The sequence below is a fragment of the Poecile atricapillus genome, chromosome Z (genome assembly GCF_030490865.1).
Source record: "Poecile atricapillus isolate bPoeAtr1 chromosome Z, bPoeAtr1.hap1, whole genome shotgun sequence".
Classification (NCBI taxonomy): domain Eukaryota; kingdom Metazoa; phylum Chordata; class Aves; order Passeriformes; family Paridae; genus Poecile; species Poecile atricapillus.
The window spans coordinates 24,921,704-24,941,177 of record NC_081289.1 but is presented as its reverse complement, the minus strand read 5'-3'; the positions used below and the strand labels follow the sequence as shown (position 1 = coordinate 24,941,177).

The window sequence follows — 19,474 nt, the reverse complement described above, 5'->3', positions numbered from 1 at the left end:
ATGGAGGGAGAAGCTCTTTTGAGAAAAGCTAGATGCAAGGTTATTTTTCCAGAAGTGGCACAGTTCCTCAAGTTTCTGGTGGAGTATGGAAAATAATGTCAGGAAGAAACATGTGTAAAGTGTTATATAGATCCAGCAAACAGAGTAATAGCTTATACAAAGGCAATATATATTTTCAGCCTTTGAGCAAGGACTGGAATTTCCACTGGAGCAGTCAGCTTTTAGACTGCTCAGTCATCAACGTATAGTTTTGTCTGCTCCTGGGCACCCTTGAGATCAGCAGTTTGCCCTTGGGTTTCCTTACCCAGCTGTGAGAGGTAAAGAATAGCTGGGTCACAACTAATTTTTGGTTGGACTTGTTTTTTTTAAAAAAAGCCCTTGTTTGTAACTCAGAACGAGAGGGCTCTCTCTGCCTCTGGCTGCTTTGAGTCCGGTTCCCCGGAACAAACACTGGTTTATTTTAGCAACAAAGCAAGCCTTGGAACCCAGGCAGAAGGATTTGACTTCCCTCCTTTGCACATACACACACTATCTTTGTTGCAGGTAACCTGATTCTGCACAGGGGTATGCACACTTGCCTGGTTTTGTCCAGCAGGCTCTGCTGGCAGGAATGTCCACCTTCTCTGCTCAGCCTCTTGCCACAGCCTGGTGTATGGGACCCCCTCTTTTAGGGAGAAAGACTGGGCAGGACCCATTGCTCAGCAAAGATTTGTGCTTGGTTTGGTGGGTGGGGTGAGAGGAGAAGTAATTCAGCCAATGCTGCTGCTGATCTTAGATAAGGAATAAACAATGGAGATGTTCCTTACTCTGCTGAAATGGGGAGGATGAGTGTGGGAGCAGAGGAGAGCTGCCCTGCTGTCTGACCTCCTGTGCTGAGGGGTTTGTGAGCACTCTAGAATAAAACAGAGGTGTTAGCCTGCCTAAAGACCAGCTTTGGCCCAAAACATGAAGCACTGACCTGGATTCTTAAAAGAGGGTTGAGTTTTGGGATGCTTGCCAGTGGATGAACCCCATGGGCTGGTGCTTCAGCTTGTATCCTGAACTTTAGGTAGTGTTACTGCTGTGTTTCCATTGCAGTTTAACTTCAGAGAAGTGGGGAAAATAAATACTAAATGCTTGAATAGCTGAAGGGGTTTTAAAGGCATCATCTGGGCACTCTGCCATAATAATTAAAAAAATTAGTGAATTTTTGCTATCTAGAGATCAACTTTCCCTTCTCAGTACAGGTTACACTATTACTTTTGGGGAGTCTTCTCCTCCTTGGACCTTTCAGGGACCTTTTCCTCCATGCCCATTTATGTTTCTGCTTTAAGCTCTTTTTATCCTGACAGGCTGCATAATCTTTAGCGGTGAGAACAAGGAGCCTCAACTGACAGATCTGGTTTGGTGTGGGGTTTGTTGTGCCTCGGCTGTGCCAGTTTCTTGCTTCCCTGCTCACAGGTTCCCCTCTGCCTCTCATTCTCTTCTTGTTGCCTGTGCTATCTTTTTTTCTGTTCTGTGCTTCTTGTCCTTGGAATGTCAGGACTTCAGTAGATGCATGGAGATTTGTACTGAGTCATTCCTTAATTCAATGCATGAAGCTACATTAATGCAATGTTCAATTTGAGGTTTTAAATATGCAAGTCCTGAAATCCAGAATTAAGATTCCCACAGCAACCATAATGTTTCTCCCCCAGCCCCCCACCCCCAGGGGTACATGTTACAGAATTATCTTCTTTGAAGAGATTGTGCAGTATTGAGTGCTGTCAGGTTTGACAAATAGTAAAATAAAAAGGAGAATGCACCTTCCTCTGCAGCTGTGGTGTGGTGTGGAAACTGTTCCCAGACATACAGGCTACCTGCAACATCACAGTCCCTGATTATAATGCTGTCTCTGGAATGAAGTGGTGTTGTAGCCTTGGTTCAGTCTGACATTCCTGCTTGCTGAACTGTATTCCCTCGGGTGAAACTTGTTGCAGGATACTCTTAAATATTTGAGAGCCTTGTAGACTGCAGGAGATTGTGGGCTGTGGAGAGCTGGAGAGTAGGAAACTTAAAATATCTGTTGTGATGACCTAATGCTTGGCATTGTGAGGGTAGTGAAGGCAGCAGACGATCTGTGCCATTAAATATCAAGAGAGACTATTTATCTTAACACTTTCGTTGTGTAGGATGCAGTTGTATAAAATCTTTCTGAGGCAGAGATGGTATGATAGTCTCTCTGATGTTGCAAACCCTTTGAGTGTTGCAACTCAAGGTGGGTATTTGCCTTATGTATAGGAGGTGCATGTAGGAGTTCTGTTTCTGCAGGCGTTTTGTTTGTGGGGGACCATCTAGCTCGAGTTTTGTCTCTTCTCACACTCATCCCCATTTGTGTGCAGCTGTCTGGGCTCTTGAATTGCTCAAGAAAGCTCCTAGTCATCAATTCTCTATATGGGACATGGGTAATTTGGGCTATGAAAGCAAGAGGGTCTTTGTGCTGAGGGCAGTCAGGAATGACAGCAAGGTGGTGTGCTGGGGACAACCAGGAGCAGAGTAGTTTGAAGATGGGAAAAACATTCAACCCTTTACTGGATAAGAAAGACTCAGTTTCATCATTTATGAGCAGATGAATCTTTGTGTACTGTGAGTCATGAGATATAATCTAGAGTCATTTCATTCCAAGTATTTTCTAAAGAGCATGATGTGTTCTGAGAGTTGCATGTATGAATGTTGCCTTGTTGGAGGTCTGTTGTTACAAGAAAGGTTGAAAGGAAGGGACAGCAGCCCTATGAAGCAATTTATCAATCATCCTTCTCCTGTGCTCAAAGACAGCCGAAACTATCAAAGGCAGGAGGGACCAAGGTAAGGGAGGTCCATGCTGTTGCTAGGCTTCTGGTAGGAAAGCACTGGATTCATTGCTCTGTTTATAGTGGGTATGGATAATTTCCTCATTTTTCGCAGCCATGTACAGAGTACATGCTGAGTGTTTGTCAGAGGGCTGGCTGCCTATTGCAACAAGAAATTATTTCTTTCTCTGGAGCCCCATGAAAGTGGAGATCTTACCTAGACACACTAATTACTATACAGCAAGAATAGTGCTAGTAAGCTTGCCAAGCTAATTTTGATTTTTTTTGTTGGTTTTCTTCCTGACCTGTCTTTTACTTTCCTTTTTGTCACTGAAAAGTCTCTCATTGCATTCACTGGAATAATTTTTCCCTCTAGGCTCCGAGCTCATCAGCTTTACCACCAAGGGATTGGAAACCCAACTCTGCTGCCAAACTTGAGTCTTAGCAACGAGCTCTTCCTCAAGCCAGGTCTTTCTATTATTTGTTTGGTCTTTTTTCATGAGAGGTAGCTACTGCCAGTGAAAAGTATGGACATTACAGCATGGTTTTCAAAGCATGCATTTGACAGCAGCAAAAGAAGTGGCTATCCAGGAAAAACTGCCTCCCTGCTCTGTTCTAGTACAAAGCCTGGGGCAGCTCTTGCTGGGGAAGTCTAGCTGTGCCTCTAGGTCTTTGGCTGGAACCTGTTTGGTAGGCATGGCTAATGAACATCAGCCATCACCCCAAGCTCTGACGGGAGGGAGAGCACAGGTGCTGGCGTGTGGAAGGTGTGCATGTGGTGTGGTCGCTGCTGAGAGAGATGGACATGGGGTTGCCTCTGGGAGATTGTGGCTGTGAGGATGTAGAAGGATTTTCCTGAATGAATGTTAGAGGTTAGGTCTGGGTGAATTTCTGTGAGTATATTAAAAGACGTTTTGTGTTAATACAAACACTTGTATTAATTCTTGCTCTGGAGCAGAAAAGCCCTGGAAAATCATAAAATGGAGCTCATGTGAAAATCCTCGAGCTAGTAAGCCGTAAGCTGATTCCCCAGCCTGCAAGTCCCTGCAGTGCCATGCTGTGGCATGCATACGTAGCAGCTTGAATCCAGAAGTAATATAGTTATGTTTGTCCAGCACTGCAGCTGAGATAATGAGTTCTGCTGCTCGATAAGGTTTATTAGCTTTGGTGTAGCACCTCATGAACATGGTTATACTGCTTCCACACTCGAGCTGCTCTGTGCACAGCTGGGTTGGGGATGTCTGCATTGCATTCCTCTGGGGCTTTGTGTGACAAAGCAACTTGCATCTATTTGCATCTAGGGTTTTATACAGGCTTTGGAGATTTGGGAAACAGAGAAAGAAGAGTGTATGAAAGAGATTATATAATGTGACTGGCTGTGTTATTAGAGGACTAGAGTTGATAATCCAGGTGATCTTTTCCAATTCTGTGTTCCTACAAGCCTGTAATTGTGGAAGATGCCGAGGTCACTACTGAGACAGGAAAGCCCGGTGCAGTTCAAAAGGAAAAGCCATTTCAAATTAAGGTATAGGCTTCAGAAGATGAAGATTCAGGATCAGGATGCTCTGTTCTGTGGGCTACAGTGATTTTATCTGGTTTTGTGTAAATCAGGTGTGCAGCACATTGCCATCATGTTCAGGAATTCCCTTCTCTGATGAATATAAACAAAAGAATTAGAGAGATGTAGGTTTGCTCAGTTGGTGTATTTCTCCAGTGGCTCTTCTGCCTGACTGCTGTATTCCCACCTGTCCAAACAGTCGTGAGCACAGGGGACTCTTTTATGCTGTAAGCTTGTCCAAGTCTTGGAAGACTGACAAGGGCTGGGTCCTCTTTAAGTTAGTTTTTCACAAAACAGCCTGTTTATCTTGGAAGGAGGAGAATAAACTGTAAGAGAGTAAGGAGAGAATAAACCTCAGCCTTCATGATTTCCAGCTGAAAGCTTGAGGAAGAATGCAGATAATAGCAATTTGAGACTGAACATCTGTGTTTCCTGCACTTCTCATGGTGCTTATTTGCTAATATTAATTCCATTAGTGACAGAACTTTACTGTTTTCACAGAATCACAGAATTCTTAGGCTTGGAAAGGACCTCTGGAGATCATCTAGTTCAATCCCCCTGCCAATTCAGAATCACTTAAAGTAGGTGACATAGGAACATGTCCAGATGATTTTGAATGTTTCCAGAGAGGAAGACTACATAACCACCGTGGGCAGCCTGTTCCAATGTTCTGCCGCCCTCAATGTAAAGAAGTTCTTGCTCATCCTGAGGTGGAATTTCTTGTGTTTTAGTTTATGGCCATTGCTCCTCATCCTGTCAATGGACACTGCCAAAAAGCATCTTCCAGCAACCTCTTGGCACCTGCCTTTGAGATATTTAAATATATTAATGAGATCATCTCTCAGTTATCTGTTCTCCAGACTAAACAGCCACAGCTTCTGCAGTCTCTCCTCGTACAAGATGGTCCAGAGCCCTCATCATCCTTCTGAATGAAGGCATCTACTGAACCCTCTGTAGTATCTCCTTGTCTTTCTTGCAATGTGGAACTGGGCACAGCACTCCAGGTGTGGCCTCACTAGGGCCAAGTAGGAGGGGAAGGATCAGCCCCCTTGACCTGCTGGCCACAGTTTTTCCGATGCACCTCAGGATACCACTGGCCCTCCTGGCTGTGAGGGCACACTGCTGGCTCATGGTCAGGTTGTCATCCATCAAGAGTCCAAGGTCTTTCCCTGCAGAACTGATCTCTAGTAGGTCCTGTACTGGTACTTGGGGTTATTCCTCTCCAGGTGCAAGACCCTACACTTGCCCTTGTTGAACCTCATTAGGTTTCTCTCCACCCAACTTGCCAGCCTATCAGAAGCAGAATGATAGAGAGAAATTCCCTGGAGGCGAATGCAGAGTGTGTGCACTATCCTAACCCACAAGGGTAATAGTAATGGTATGAGAAAGGTCTCTGAGTGGACCTGAATTGGGGTGGCTTTTTTGCCACAGCTCTAAGCAGTCACCAGAGTAGCAACTGTGTATGTGTGCATGCTTAACCAAAAGTATGATTGGACATCTTATGCAATTAGCTGGAAAAGATCCCTTAATAGTTCAACAAGGTCTGTGGGGTACAGCAGGAGCTTGAGTGATGTAGAGGGGTCAGAAAAAGTTCTCTGTATGGAGTTGTCAGTTTGGAGAAGGAACAGCAGTCTATATCTGCAGTACCGCAGCTGTGGATGGTACCTTGTACCCAAGGCAATGTGATTCACCCTGCAGCCATGCACTGGAGAGGCAAGCTGTACTGGTGGACCAGTGCAGATAGTTCCAGACTGGAACTGAAAACAGGCTTGCAGAAAATTAAGAAGTCCATTGAGGATGTGCTTTGTGCCCTCCAGTGCTAAATTCTTTTGCTAAAAATGTTAAATATTCCTCAAAGCTGTGAAAAAGCTTAAACAAGTAATTAAGTTTCCTTCGTCTGTCCCTTAAATTTAGGTTTCATTGTTCTCAGAGTCCTGTGTCTCATGACTAATATACTGCCTGCACAATGCGCTGGCTGATTTTTTACCAGATGGTTCTTGGGTCTGTAGCTGAATCCAGGGCGAAGGCAGTTAGTTTTTCTTCTGCTTCGAATGAAAGATGCTGTCCCCCACACAATGCTTTGATTGAATCTTGGACATAAGACAATAATGAAGCAAAAATATTTTGACCAGATGACAACTTTTTAAGATATTCTTAGGGATTATTATTCATTATATTTAAGGAGCTGGCATAGGATGATACTAGAACACTCTTCCGTACATTTTTTTACAATTTATAAATCATCTAGTGTTGAAACAAAGTTTAAATGCAGAAAAATGCTGGAATTCAAATATGTATACGTGGCTAGAAGATAGAAAATGTGCAGTGTGAACTGCATGTTGCTATTTTTTCACTTTTTGTTTTTGTTGTAATGGCCTTCGTTTTCATTCCATCCTCAATCACGATGGTGATGTCTGCTTGCATCCATGACTTATCTTTTGGATGGAGAACCCTTGTGAGTAAAGAAAAAGCATCCCTCAGGAAGGTGCAGCATAAGTGGGGTGCATACCTCCATGGGGACCATCTCAGCAGCACTGCAGAGCAGGTTTCCTCTGAGGGCTGTTGGATCCAGCTATTCCCCCCCCCAATTTATTACATCGTGATTTTGGCTGCTGCTTGAGTGAGGAGAAGCAGTGAATGGCAATTATTGTTGCCAAAACTTTTTTTTGGACCAACCAGCGTAAAAGGGAAAGCCCATTCAACATAGGTGAAGCTACTGACTGTGACATCTTTCAAGAAATGGCTGGTATTGGCATTTTAAAATTTTAGTGTTGGGGAAAACTTTCTTCTAGGAAAGAAATTGGGTGGAGTGTATACAGTGTGTGTCTAACTGATGTTTTTAAACACCTTTTGGACTGAGAAGTGCTGTAGAAATATGAGATCCTTTAATGCTTTTTCTTTGCACAAGGAATGTTGCTCTTCAATGCAGCTGTTTAGCTGTTGCGAACAGGTGTGCAATAAACACCCCTTTCCTTTTCTAACAAATGTGGTGGTGATGGATACCCTCTCATTTAAACATGCATGGCTTTCTCTCCTACAAGAATTAAAAACTTTAAAAATAGCTTACATATCTAGAAAGAATATCTAGCCTTGTCCTGTTTCCCTCTTCCCCTCCCCCTTGCTACCAACTCAAATTACCGACAAGCTTTGGAAATTTCGGGGCAGGGGAACAGAGGTGCAGCTGGCCTGCATGTGTTGCACCAGCTGTAATGCAAATGATACATGCTGAAAGAGGCTTTTCTCACTTTTGTAATTCTTGGATATTGTTGTGCAATGGGGACATACGACAATTTGTCTTAAATGTGTTTGCTGATATGTTCCGCACAGTATACTGCATCCTTTGTTCCTTTCCAGCAAGAGACAATATCAAAATCCAATTGCCCGTTGGCAGCATGTCTGATTGCAGCTGGGGCTGTCCTCCTGCCTTCCCCATCTATCAGGCCTGGGGTGATCCCATCACATTGATATCAGTTAATTTAAGGCTGGCCAGAACACAGAGTTGGGTAAATTCTCAGCTTTCTTGACTTTTTGGACAATTTGTAATAAAGCACAATTTTATTGTTCTTTGTTTCTGAAAGTGGCATTACCTATTGCTCTTCTGCCTGAGAGGGCCAAAGAGGAAGTGCTTGGCTGCCTGTACTGGTTGTTTTGTGGGTACCAGTCAACTTTTCTGCTGCTTATCTGAAGCAGTCAAAGTACAGGCGCTGGAGGTTCAGTTGTGTAAAAACAAAAGCTGATGTTGATTTAATCCCATTACACTGCGTTGATCTCTCAACCACTGGACTCTTAGTAGGATTCCAGCTTTAATCCTGTAAGGATCAATCTGGCCCATTGCTTTTCTGTCCTGATCCTAAATCCCCCTTTAATCTTGTTAATTATACCAGGCCTTTTTTGGTTTCATTTTTTTCCGTTGTGCACCAGCAAAACCACACTAAATCTTCCTGTTGCTGTCTCTGACCTGGTGTTTTTACCCTTTGTTCATCTTGTTGAGGAGCAGGGTTCTTCTCAAGGCTGGTTTCATCATTCGTAGCAGTGCATTTGGTAGTCTGGTGTCTGCTGCTTCAGACTCCTGTGAAGTCAGCTGGTTATGCTGTTGTGCTGAATCTCTCCTGGTTCTGTCAGAGGTTTTCTTTTCTTTCATCTGTTTGATACTGTGCTGTCTGAAGGGGGTGGGGAATCATGGAACATGACAGCCACTTTGAAATTGCTTTCTTATGTTAAAGACAAAGGGTTTTTGGAGCAGAATCCCATCATTGGAGGAAAAGACAATGTCAGGGAATATGGAGCACTGCTGAGATGATGAGGCACATGCTCTGAGAAGACTGGAACCTGTGTCAGGGTCTGGGTAGTCCCATGGCCCACAGATACATTCTGAAGGTCACAGAGAAATTCAGCTGCTTAAATCAACCTTTTTACGTTTATGTGTGTTTGGGTGTCTTGAGGAGAGGAATAATGCACATTCAGACTTGAGGCTCTTTATCTTCACATTGCACTGTCTGCAGGCCTCCAAACCCAGTGCTGCCTTTTCTGTGTAATGCACAAGGCCAATTTCTTACTGTGACAATCTGCTCCTGGCACTTGCAATAGAAACTAGCAGTGCTTAATGTATTCATCTCTGTTATTTCCTATAGTGCAAAGAAGAAAACCAACCCAAAATTGCACCTACATTTGCTGTAACTCGATCAAGAGCTGACAGATCATTTCTGGAACATGTCTGTGCTGGGATCTTGACTGCTCTGCCAAATTTTATGCCTTTATCTTGCAGTGCTGCTCCTTTTCTCTCCTCTGTCCATGCAGCTCTGCCTCACCCAGCAGAAGCTTCTACTTTTCCAGCCTTTCATCCAAATTCTGATTTCCCACCACCTTGCCAGAGCACCATGGGGCTGGTATTTCTCCTTGCCAGAGTGCAGGCTGTAGGTATGGGTCTGCCATAGAAGTAGCCAAGATGATTTCCTTTTAAACCAGATAGAGGGGAAACCAGGTTTGGATCACAGAGGATGAGCTCCATGGATGCATTTATTCCAATTGAAGCAGCCCTTGTACTTAGTTTTTGGAAAACACTTGGAGCCGTGATAAAGAAGTAACAATTGCTTTTAAGGAAATGTGGGCATTTTCCCAGCAGTTCTGGGGTTAAGGAAATTGTAGAGGGCTGACATGGTGACAGTGTTCCCTATTTTTTTGTGTTGCCAGTAGCGAGAAGAGGGAAACTTTGATTTCTAATCCGCTTTGGAGGAGGCTCTGTATCAGGGCTGCACAGAAACATCCAGTCAAGCAGCTCCTTTATCATAAAGGGGATTTTAATTAAAACTGTTCTTGCATCATGAGCGAAATGAGCGTCAGTGCCAGCCAGCCCTGTACTGGGCATTTATCTCCTTCAAACCACATTACCAGTAATTGCTGCATTAAATCAAAGTCGAGGGAGATTACAGGTCTGAATTGGGCAGGCGGCCGGTGCCAGCGTGGGGAGCTCCGTGCTGCCGAGCCGCTGATACGGGAACCCCCTCGGCCCCTCAGCTGGAGGTGAAGAGTCGGAGGGCTGCTGGATCCCAAGAAGCCCTTCTCATTACAAGGCAGGAATTTTTGTTATAACCTAGGAGGAGTGGCAGGCTGTATGCTTGGAGCATTTTAAGCTCCTGGTGTTTTTCTATTAACTTCCGTTTTAAACAAACAAACCCAATAACAAAACAAACCCTGTGGCATTGCCATCCCACTTCTGTCTCCTGTTTGGATTCATTACAGACATTCCCTTTTGTTCATCATCTGCTGCTTATTCCAGTCCTAAAATTTAAGAATATATCACCTCTTGTCTTGATATATCCCTTGATATATCTCTTTTTCTCTCTTCCTTGCCACAGCTCTGCTGTGGAGCTGTTAATTTGGTTCTTCTCTGTCCCAATATGGGAGGGCTTCTCCCCTTCTTCCCCCGCTGAGGAATTGTATCTGCCTTGACCTCTGGTTCCTTTGCCAACTATGGCTCATTAGTTCATTTAATTATTTTTCTAGGTTTTTAAGCATTCTGTTGTCTCTAGGTCTAGAGCAGCTGTTTCCCTTCTTCTTGTCCCTATACTTCAACCTTGGTCACTCCAAAAACCATCTGATCAGCCTAGCGTTGCTGTTGCTTCCACTCTACAAACTTCTGTCAGGGCAAGGCTGAGGAATGGCCATGCCCACCTAAGGTCTCAGGCATGTGAACTGGCTTGAGGTAATTAGATCTATGTGGGCAATCACTGAATTATCAAAATATGACAGCTGGACTTTTGGTGGCTATTACTATCTCTCTCCTATAATTGCAGAGAGGGTAAGCCAGGAAGAGAATGTGAAGAATACATGGAGTTTTTTCCTTTTGAAAAGTGACTGTCATTTTCTTTGTTTCTGTCTTGATGGGGGGTTACGTATTTTCCTGTTGTATTGCTGACAATCTTGGGGCAGTTGGGTGGCAGTGATGATTTTTCTTCATTTTGCCCAGAGGTGTTGGCAATCTGCCATTCTGAAATTTGCTTCCTATAGTGTTTGCACATCTACTACATTCCTGTGCTGAAGAATAGGGTCTCATTCTCAGCACTGTACTGAGAACTGGGTAATGTATGTGAAAGATGATGCTGCAGCTGGATCTGCCTGCTAAAACAGGTTGCACACTGTCGAGTTGTATTAGATTTTTAAGATTTGCACAAGTTTCTCAGAAGTTGTCTAGTTCAGAGCAGTTGCAGGAATGTGCCTGCTGTGCCCCTTCAGAGCTTGAAGTCGCAGCTTTTGCTTTATTACAGTGTGAGCTTGAGATGTAGCTTAAGTATTGCCCTACTTCAACTCTGGCCTACGAATGAATCTCTAGCCTGAGATAAGTGCTTCTTTTAAATTCATGCTAAGAGATGTGTAAAGCCGCAGAGGCTGAAGTTTGAGTGCTGCTGATATCCCAGCTGATAATGCAGAGGGGTTGCAGTTAATTTTTGCCTTAGTAGTCCTGTTACCACGAAGTGAGAGTAGTCCCACTGCAGAGTAACTGGAGAGTCGTGCAGAGAACATGAGCCAAGTCTTTGGTGGAGATTTCTTGATAGTGAGAGAAAGCAGAGATAAGGGTTTTCACGGTAGCCAGGAAACCATCTTTATGGCATCGTGGTTTTGGGACAGAGAATGGAGATAGTGTGGCATATTAGGGTGAATTTTTTTTTCTTTGTAGAGGTCACAGAAAGCTGATGAAAGAGCAGGTATCTTGATTGTGCAGATGGTGGAACCAGAAAAAGCCCTCGGTGTTTGTTGTCCAGGGATTTCTGCTGCTGTGGCTTGTTTTCAAACTTGCTGGGAGTTGAAACTAGCCTGCAGGAGGGAGCTTTGGACTGAGCCATGTTGACCTTTATTCTGTTCTTCTGGCTCTTGGGGAGAAGTGTGGGTGGTATTTATCTTATGTGCCCATGGCAGACCTCTGTGCCCATGTCCTGGGACTCTGTGTGAGAGTAAAAAGATTTCCAGAATTTTTCTCTATGTTTCAAAAAAGTCACAGTCAAAATCTATGTGTTAGCTGCCTTTTACTATTTTTGTCTTAGTCTGAGGCAGAAAATGATGTGAAGACTACTTATTGCCTCTGAGCTGGCATAGTCTTAACATACCTTTTTCCGTTCTCCACCACAGCCTTGTATTTCTCCACTGAAACCACTGGAGAAGGGACACAGCAATAACTAGCACCTCTGCCTCCAGACGAGTAGTCCCTGGGGTCCTTCCCTACATTAAAGCATGACTTGCTGCTGTCACCATTCATTTAGCCTGTCTTGACTCTCCTCTTTCAGGGTAAACTGCATCATTTTTGCCAAACCTCAGCTTTGCATGCTATTTCTGGATCCTTTCTGTGCACTCAGCAAATGCACCAAACTCTTAACTGCAGCACTTCTGGTATTTTGCTGTTGAATCTCTTTAGGGTTGCCTGACTTTGGGATTTTTATTTATTTATTTTTTTTTAATGGGAATGGAGAAAAAACAGGATTCATCATCTAAAGCTGAGCAGGTGGGCAAGATTTTGAACTGAGGTCTGCAGAAATTAATGGACAGATGTAATTCTATAATGAAATTATCTTTGCAGATTTATGCTGAAAGTGTCATATTTTGTCTGTTGCTGTGCTGGAACTGTTTCCAGATGACTTGCTGCTATTTATTTGGTGACCTGCTGTTGTGGCAGCTAAAGGTCCTGCCGGCATGATGTTCTCCAATTCCTCAGTTCTTGCCAATAATAGTCTCAAATCCAGCTATCACACATAGACAGTGCTGCCTTTTTATTTCTCTCTTACTTTCATTCAATTAAGCATTTTGTTTAGTATTTTTGATGTGTTTTGCCTCTTGCTTACACAGTTATGGGACGTGGGCAGCTGCTCTGCTATTCTGATTGCATCAAGCTGGGCAGAACTGTGTCAGAACAGCAGAATGCTGTCCCAGAAAACCTTTCCCCCAAATTCTGCTTTTGTTTGTGTAGCTGGGAAGCCATACCACTTTAAAGTAGGGATAAATTTAAATTCATACTAGCATAATTTATTGTATGGCCACTCGTTAACTTGGAACAAGTACCTTATTCTATTTTAGTTTGTCACGTGGAGGCAATTTGATAAGCTGGGAGGCGAGGTGGGGAGGAAAGTCCATACCAAAACTGTCTCTGTTAGGAAGCAAGTGCTCAGCTAGATGAGTAAGACTCACAGCCACAGTTCTGAAATGCTCTGCAATGGTTGATCATGTTCTCTTTTCACCCCAGGCAAAGGTGGGGTAGAACGTGTTCCCTCAAACCGTTGTTGAAAGTGGTTTATCCCATGAGCTGTTTTCTGGGATGGATTGAGAATGCATGTGGCATTTCCAACAGCCCCACGTGGCCGTTTGCTGGTGGGTCTGAGGTAATGGCAGAACTGTACTTACACTACAGGGGAATCGTCAGTGTGGTCCAGTCCTAGTTTGTGATTCATTCAATTAAAAATACTTGGTGAGAGTATGTCTGATACTACCATCTGGTGACTTTTAATAATATATATTCTTAGGAAGGTGGTTCTTTAATTAAGGAATTAACCTTAATTTTTGTAGGCTTAGCATCTGAAGAAATGCTCAGACTTAAGCTGCTCTATTTCTAGAAGAGTCAAATCTTTCTTTTTCGGATCTTCCCGTTGTCTCCTTAAGGATCAGCTAATTGAACTGCTGCTGCTTGTTAAGTGAAAAACCAAGTGGGACTGTGAGAGAGAATGGGCAAAGCTTTTCTCTGACTGAGGTTCTGGAACAGCCTCTGAAGTGAAGGAAAACTGCCTCCACTCTATTCTTTTTGCTTCCTCTTTGTCCACTGCCCCCAAAGGAATATGCAAAGGCAGTGTGGCTGTCATTTAATGTCTAAACTACCAAGAGAAAACAACTTGTCTTCTTTGATGTTGAAATTCTGTATCTGGACACCTTTTAGTTTCTCATGTAATGAGCAAAAAGCATTTTGATGGACATGTAGCATTACCAGGATCAGTGCTTATATAAGTGGTCCCAAAAGAAAGCTGTGCTACGATCACCTTCACTACCAAGTGTCTTAGCCCAGAAGTATACTTATTTGCTTCCTGAAGCAGTGCCAAGTATTTAGAGTTCTCGTTGAAAGAAGGCCCAGACCCAAGATACGGATAATTTATTTTCTAGAAAATGTGTGTATACTTTCTTTTCCCCCTTTCATACTGTGCCTTTGGTAATAACTAAGGCGATGGAGCCTGCCCTGGTTTCAGAAGCTTCTTTTGGACTTGCTGCATGTTACATTCAGGTGTTCTGGAGTTGTCTCAAGATTGTATAATTAAAACCTGTTCTGTAATGCACGTAAAGCAATGGACTGGGGTAGAAAGGAAAGCTGAAGTTCTGTCTTCTGTATGCTGCTGGTGTATCAAGACTACTGGCAGGTTTATTTTGCAACTTAATCACTAATAGATTCTTGTGAGTTATTGTTCTGTTAAAGCTGCCTTGCTGGGAGCTGGCTTGTTAGCATCGAGAATAAAACCTCAGTTCTGGAAACACAGGCTCTTAACAGGGGGTTTTTCAAACTCAGAAGAGTGTTCATCTCTGCCTTACATTTTTCCTTTGCAGTAATTTCAGAGGTAGACTTCGGACAATCTAAGTTTTGCCTGAATTAACTTGAGTCCTTGTCTGGCAGCTGAAGTTGTCTGGGCAGGATCTGTACTTCCAACTTAAGGGAGACTCTGCCTACAAAAATCTTAACTTTAGGATCGAGAGTGTTTGTCTGTCTCTCTTGACAGCTGTGACAGTGTAGGTTGGGTATTGGAAGAACTTGGTTTCTGGTTGAAGAAGATCCAGGCTTGTGATTTCACGAGTCCCCTTTGGTATACAGGTTTCTGGACTTGGCTAATGTTACCATTCTACTGGATGGCTGTAAGAAAGCTAAACAAAACAAAAAGTGCCAATTGCCCAGCAGACAGAAGTCTTGCAATATGCTCCTTTAGCAGACTGACTTCATATTATTGTTCTGCCTCCTTTTTCCATGTCCTTCCCTAAAGCAGAGTTTGTTGAGGCGTTGAAAATAAGAGGTAGTTAAGAAGTAATGACTTGTAATTCTGACCTGTTCTCCTCTTATGCTGTGTATTTGTAATTGTTTTTTCAAACAGTTCTAGTTTTCCAGTCTAGACAAACCATTAATATTTAACAGCTACATGTAGAAGATGCAGTGAAGACCTAAGAGCAGTAACAGGATGCAGGTATCTCATGTCCAGAGTTTAGAGTGTGCATGATGCCTGCTGTTAAGGCACTTTAGATCAGTTTCAGAACTACAGAGCTTGGTTGGAGAGTGTTTAGTTTGGTAGTGGCACATGCAGACAAACTATCACTCTTAAGTAAATTGCCTTGCAAATGGAGAATGTGCTTCAGAAAAAGATGGAAAAGGGAGATCTCAGCACTTGGAGGAGAAAATACATGACTGGAAGCTATTTCAGAGCTCCAGTTTTATTAAGTACTATCTTTGTAATTTTTCTCTCTCCATAATTTTTTTTGTTTTTTTAATTGTGCATTTTATCCATGAAAACCGGATGTGTAATGACGGAAGTTCCACTGTCTGCCTGAGGTATTTCCTTGGCAGAAACAGTGAATATGATGGGGCAAGCTTTGCTGCTTTACGTTTTTGCTGCTTTCTTTAGCTTTGGGTTCCTTGGGCCTTTTGCCAGGGGGCTTTTACTTTCCTTGGATTCAAAGTGTATTTTTGGTAAATTAATTTGTGCTAATGTGTTTTTGGACTATTAATCCTAATGAACATGAGGACTCAGCAGCACTAACTAATCAGACAGAGTTTCAGGCAAGTAATGGCTCCTATGGCTTTACCAACCCATTCAAATTCTTTCCTGTGATGTCCTTATTATGCTAATCCAATACACTCTGGTTTGCTGCTACTCCACATCCCCCAGAACCGTTGATTTCATTTCTACTTTAATGCATCTAGTTCCTGAACTGCGACATTTGCCTGCTTAACATGTTTCACTTGCAGAGAAGGCACTGGCTGTGTGTTGAGTTATTCACTCACCTGCATAGCTGATCCACCACCAAATCTTGCTGTTGAGATCAGGACATCTATGTAAAACTGGCAGGTTTCTGAAACGTGAGAAAAATCCAGTTTCTGCAGTCACCCATGTGTTGTCATGTTTACTTCTGCGTGCCATTTCGGAATATTGAGCTTTCCTGTGCGTGCTCTGCTTACATTTATGTCCTTGCCACTTGACTCTCTAATGATTCCAGGGTCAGAATAGCACCTAAACCATAAGTAAATTTTCTTGTCGTTGTTGATATCAAATCTGTGAAGAAAAAGGAAAATCACACAGCTCTTTGAAAAATACTATATCCATTCCAGCAAACAAGCAATAAATGTAGCCCTAGAGAGAGGAATGGGTACTTTCCAGTTTAATTCTCACTTGGAGTGAGCAAAAGCCACCTTTGTGCTTAGGGCATGGGACCTGCTTTGGTGCAAAATGAGAATCTTTTTGCGGCTCTGTAGATGTAATCTTGGTTCTGTTTGTCTAACACTAGTATGAACTGGCTGAGCTGCTTGATCTATTTAGCTGCTATGGAAATCAGTACATATCCAGCCAGAAAATGCATCCTTGCTTGCTGGCATGTTTCCTACATTTACATCAGTCTTTAAAAAGCAGAGACATATTGTAAGCTGCTCATCAGATCCCTGATGACCCAGTTTAGCAGATGTAGTGATTGGCTAATTGTTTAAGATGCCATTTTTGGTGGGTGAGAGGAAGAGCATCAGCCAGGCTTCTAGCGATGAAGAGTTAGATTCAGCAGAGGTAAGAGCTCTTTAGTGGGAGTAACTAGATAAGGCTTGGATTAATTTGTCTGGAGAACAGAAAATTATGCAAAAGATTTATAAATGTAGTTCATAAAATGAAACTGTTGGTGTAATTCCTTTGTAAAGATCAGTGTGGGGTAATGGAAATATCTGAGATTCCATACTGCATTGCTGTGTCCTCACAGTACCACAGTTTTTAGCAATTAAAAAAAAAATATATATATGTGGTAAATGTCTGGCACTGCCATGGCTGCACTTCAAGCGTCATGAAACTATGGCTATATTATGTTCTTATAGCTGTACTTGTAATTGTGACTTAGCATACTTGCTTTAAAAACAGTCTGAACAAAGCAGGCAAAGCAAAGTGCAGGGCTGTGGTCTTGGCATTTCCCAAAAATGTTCCTCTGTCTCCAGACATCAAAGAGAGCAGTGCATGTGAAGCAAAGTTCTGAGTTTTGAGAGCACAGGAAAAAACTTGTGTAATCTCCATGCCTTGCTTAGTACACAGAAAGGGGAAAATTAGCTGAATGCTACCATAGTGGCATGTATAACAGTATGTCTAGAAAGAGCGAAGTGTAGGTAGGAGCTGGAAAAAACAAAATTACATTTTTAAATTAAATTTTTGATGTTATTAAAAAAACAACAAAGTTCATCAGTAACTACATGGGTGATAGTTGAGAGAGTTGGGACCTATGTGATTGATAAATGCACAAACATCAGAATGTTTTTTTTTTTTGTTGGTTTTTTTTTTTTTTTTCTTTTTTAACACTCCTGGGATTCAAAATAACAAATAGAGGAGCCAGAGCTACTGGTGCAGAACACGAAACTGGATATTATAGGGATAATATCAATCTGCAAGAGTAGTAATCATGGCTTTAACATGCATTCAAGATTATGTGTGGTTCAGATAGGGTAGATGTAAAAGGTGATAGGCTGTATTGTATGCAGTAGACTGTAAGGAAGAAAGCAGAGCAATACTGATAATGTAGGATTTGTTTCTGGTCACATTGATGTGGGGAAGAATGGTAAAAAGAGGTCCCAGGGGAAGTACTGTGAGTCTGCTGTAATCCCTCATAGGATTGGATTCAGATAGAAACTTGAGGCTCGAAAATTATACTATTCCCAGTACCATTAGAGAGATAAATATTAGTATGAGAAACTTTAATTTCTCAGATACAGCTTGGGGAACAAATGCTGCTAATAATCATTGTATCAAAAGGTGTTGTCATTGTAGCATCATCACCTGTTGTTGACACAGTGAGTGGATTATTGGTACTATGACTGTTACAGGAAAACAAGCTGTTTAGGAGCCTCCATCTCCCCACCTTTGGATGGGATATAAGCTTTGCTACATGAAGCAATTATATTTAACCAAGTCAGCGAAGCCCTGAATGTAGAATGGTGTGCTTTGGGGTTGGTGGGCCTTTTTTTGGTTGGCTGGGATTTTTTAAATTTGTTTTCCAGAGGCACTTTGGATACAAATTAGTGATGGTCTATGTAAAGGGGAAAATCCTGTGAGAAGAAACTTTAGCATAACCTAATAAAGGCCGTTAGGTGAAAAAAGAAGCAATTTTACAAAAGAGAAATTATCAGCAGGGATAGCTGTGCCTTTAAAATCAGTAGGGATGAAATAAGAACTGCCAAAAATCAGGCTGAATTAAACCTTAAAAATGTTGCTAAGGAAATGGGTGACAGTTTCTCAAAATACAATTGCAGAGAAGGGAGGAGGGGGGGCCCACTTAGTGTTGAGGATAAGGTAGTTAATGAGATGGTCTTGTGGTCACAGAATTGAACAAGTCTTAGTTGTTTTAAGTAGAGTTGATCTTGGGAGCAAGGGCAGTATTGGTAGTGGGCAAGAACCCACCATAGAAGCAGTCACACTGGACATTTCAAAGATGCTAGTTAGTGCAGGTAGGCTGGGCTGGGAAGCAGAATTGCCTGGGGAAGGGGGGTGCTGATTCCCAAGAGTGAAAGAACTGGTTCATGCAGTTGCAGATCTGATAGAAGTTTTAATCTATCAAATAGGAGTGCTATCATATGTTTGGAGAACAGGAGGTGGAATAGACCTATTGCTGGTGGGGAATGATCTGAGAAAATACAGACCTAACCTCAGCTGCATGCTGACACACAAATATTAATGAAAGGCCTGGGTACAAATAAAAAATGTGATAAAAGGCAACATAAATCAATTAAAATTGGGTTGTGCCTTATCAGCTTGTCTGTTTTTAAGATAACAAATTTTCTTACCTTGATAATATGTGTTTTACATAATGGGATGACGTCTCTTACTCTGTAGACAGGTTCTACAGCATCTGATGTGGTGCTACAGAAGGAAGTACTAATGAGACTGGAGAAGATGCTGTTTAGTGCTGTAATTGTGAAACAGAGCTGATGTTGTTCTGGGTGATGTCTTTAAAAATAAAGATGACCACAGGCTAGATCAGGTGTAAGAACATGCTTCTAGAGGTTGGCAAATAGCCAGCCTGTCATGTGACAGAATACTGGAACAGCTGCTTCGTTGGTTAGAGAGGGAATACGTGAGGAAGGTTAATTGTAAGGGAAAGAGAAAATACGGCTAAGCCACAGGACAGGACTGGCACAGGAACAAAGGAAAGACAGAAATTGCTCAGGAATAGCATTAAGCTGGAGAACACAGATCCCAGATATTCTAGAGCAGCCTTTTGGCTGGGGCGATGTAGCTGCAAAACCCAGCTCTAAGATATAGTGTGATAAATTCTACAAAAAGTTAAGATTATCTTTTATGATAGCGGTTGATCTGATTCTTTGTGTCAGGAGATCTTTTCCAGTCTTCATATTTCTGTAAATGTA

The 19,474-nt window shown here is 42.5% G+C and overlaps 1 protein-coding gene across 21 annotated transcripts in view; it reads left to right on the top strand.

The window, feature by feature from the left end:
• Window positions 1–19,474, top strand: part of LOC131573783 (RNA binding protein fox-1 homolog 2) — a 171,194-nt gene that overhangs the window by 57,800 nt on the left and 93,920 nt on the right. The gene's annotated exons all lie outside the window — the stretch shown is intronic.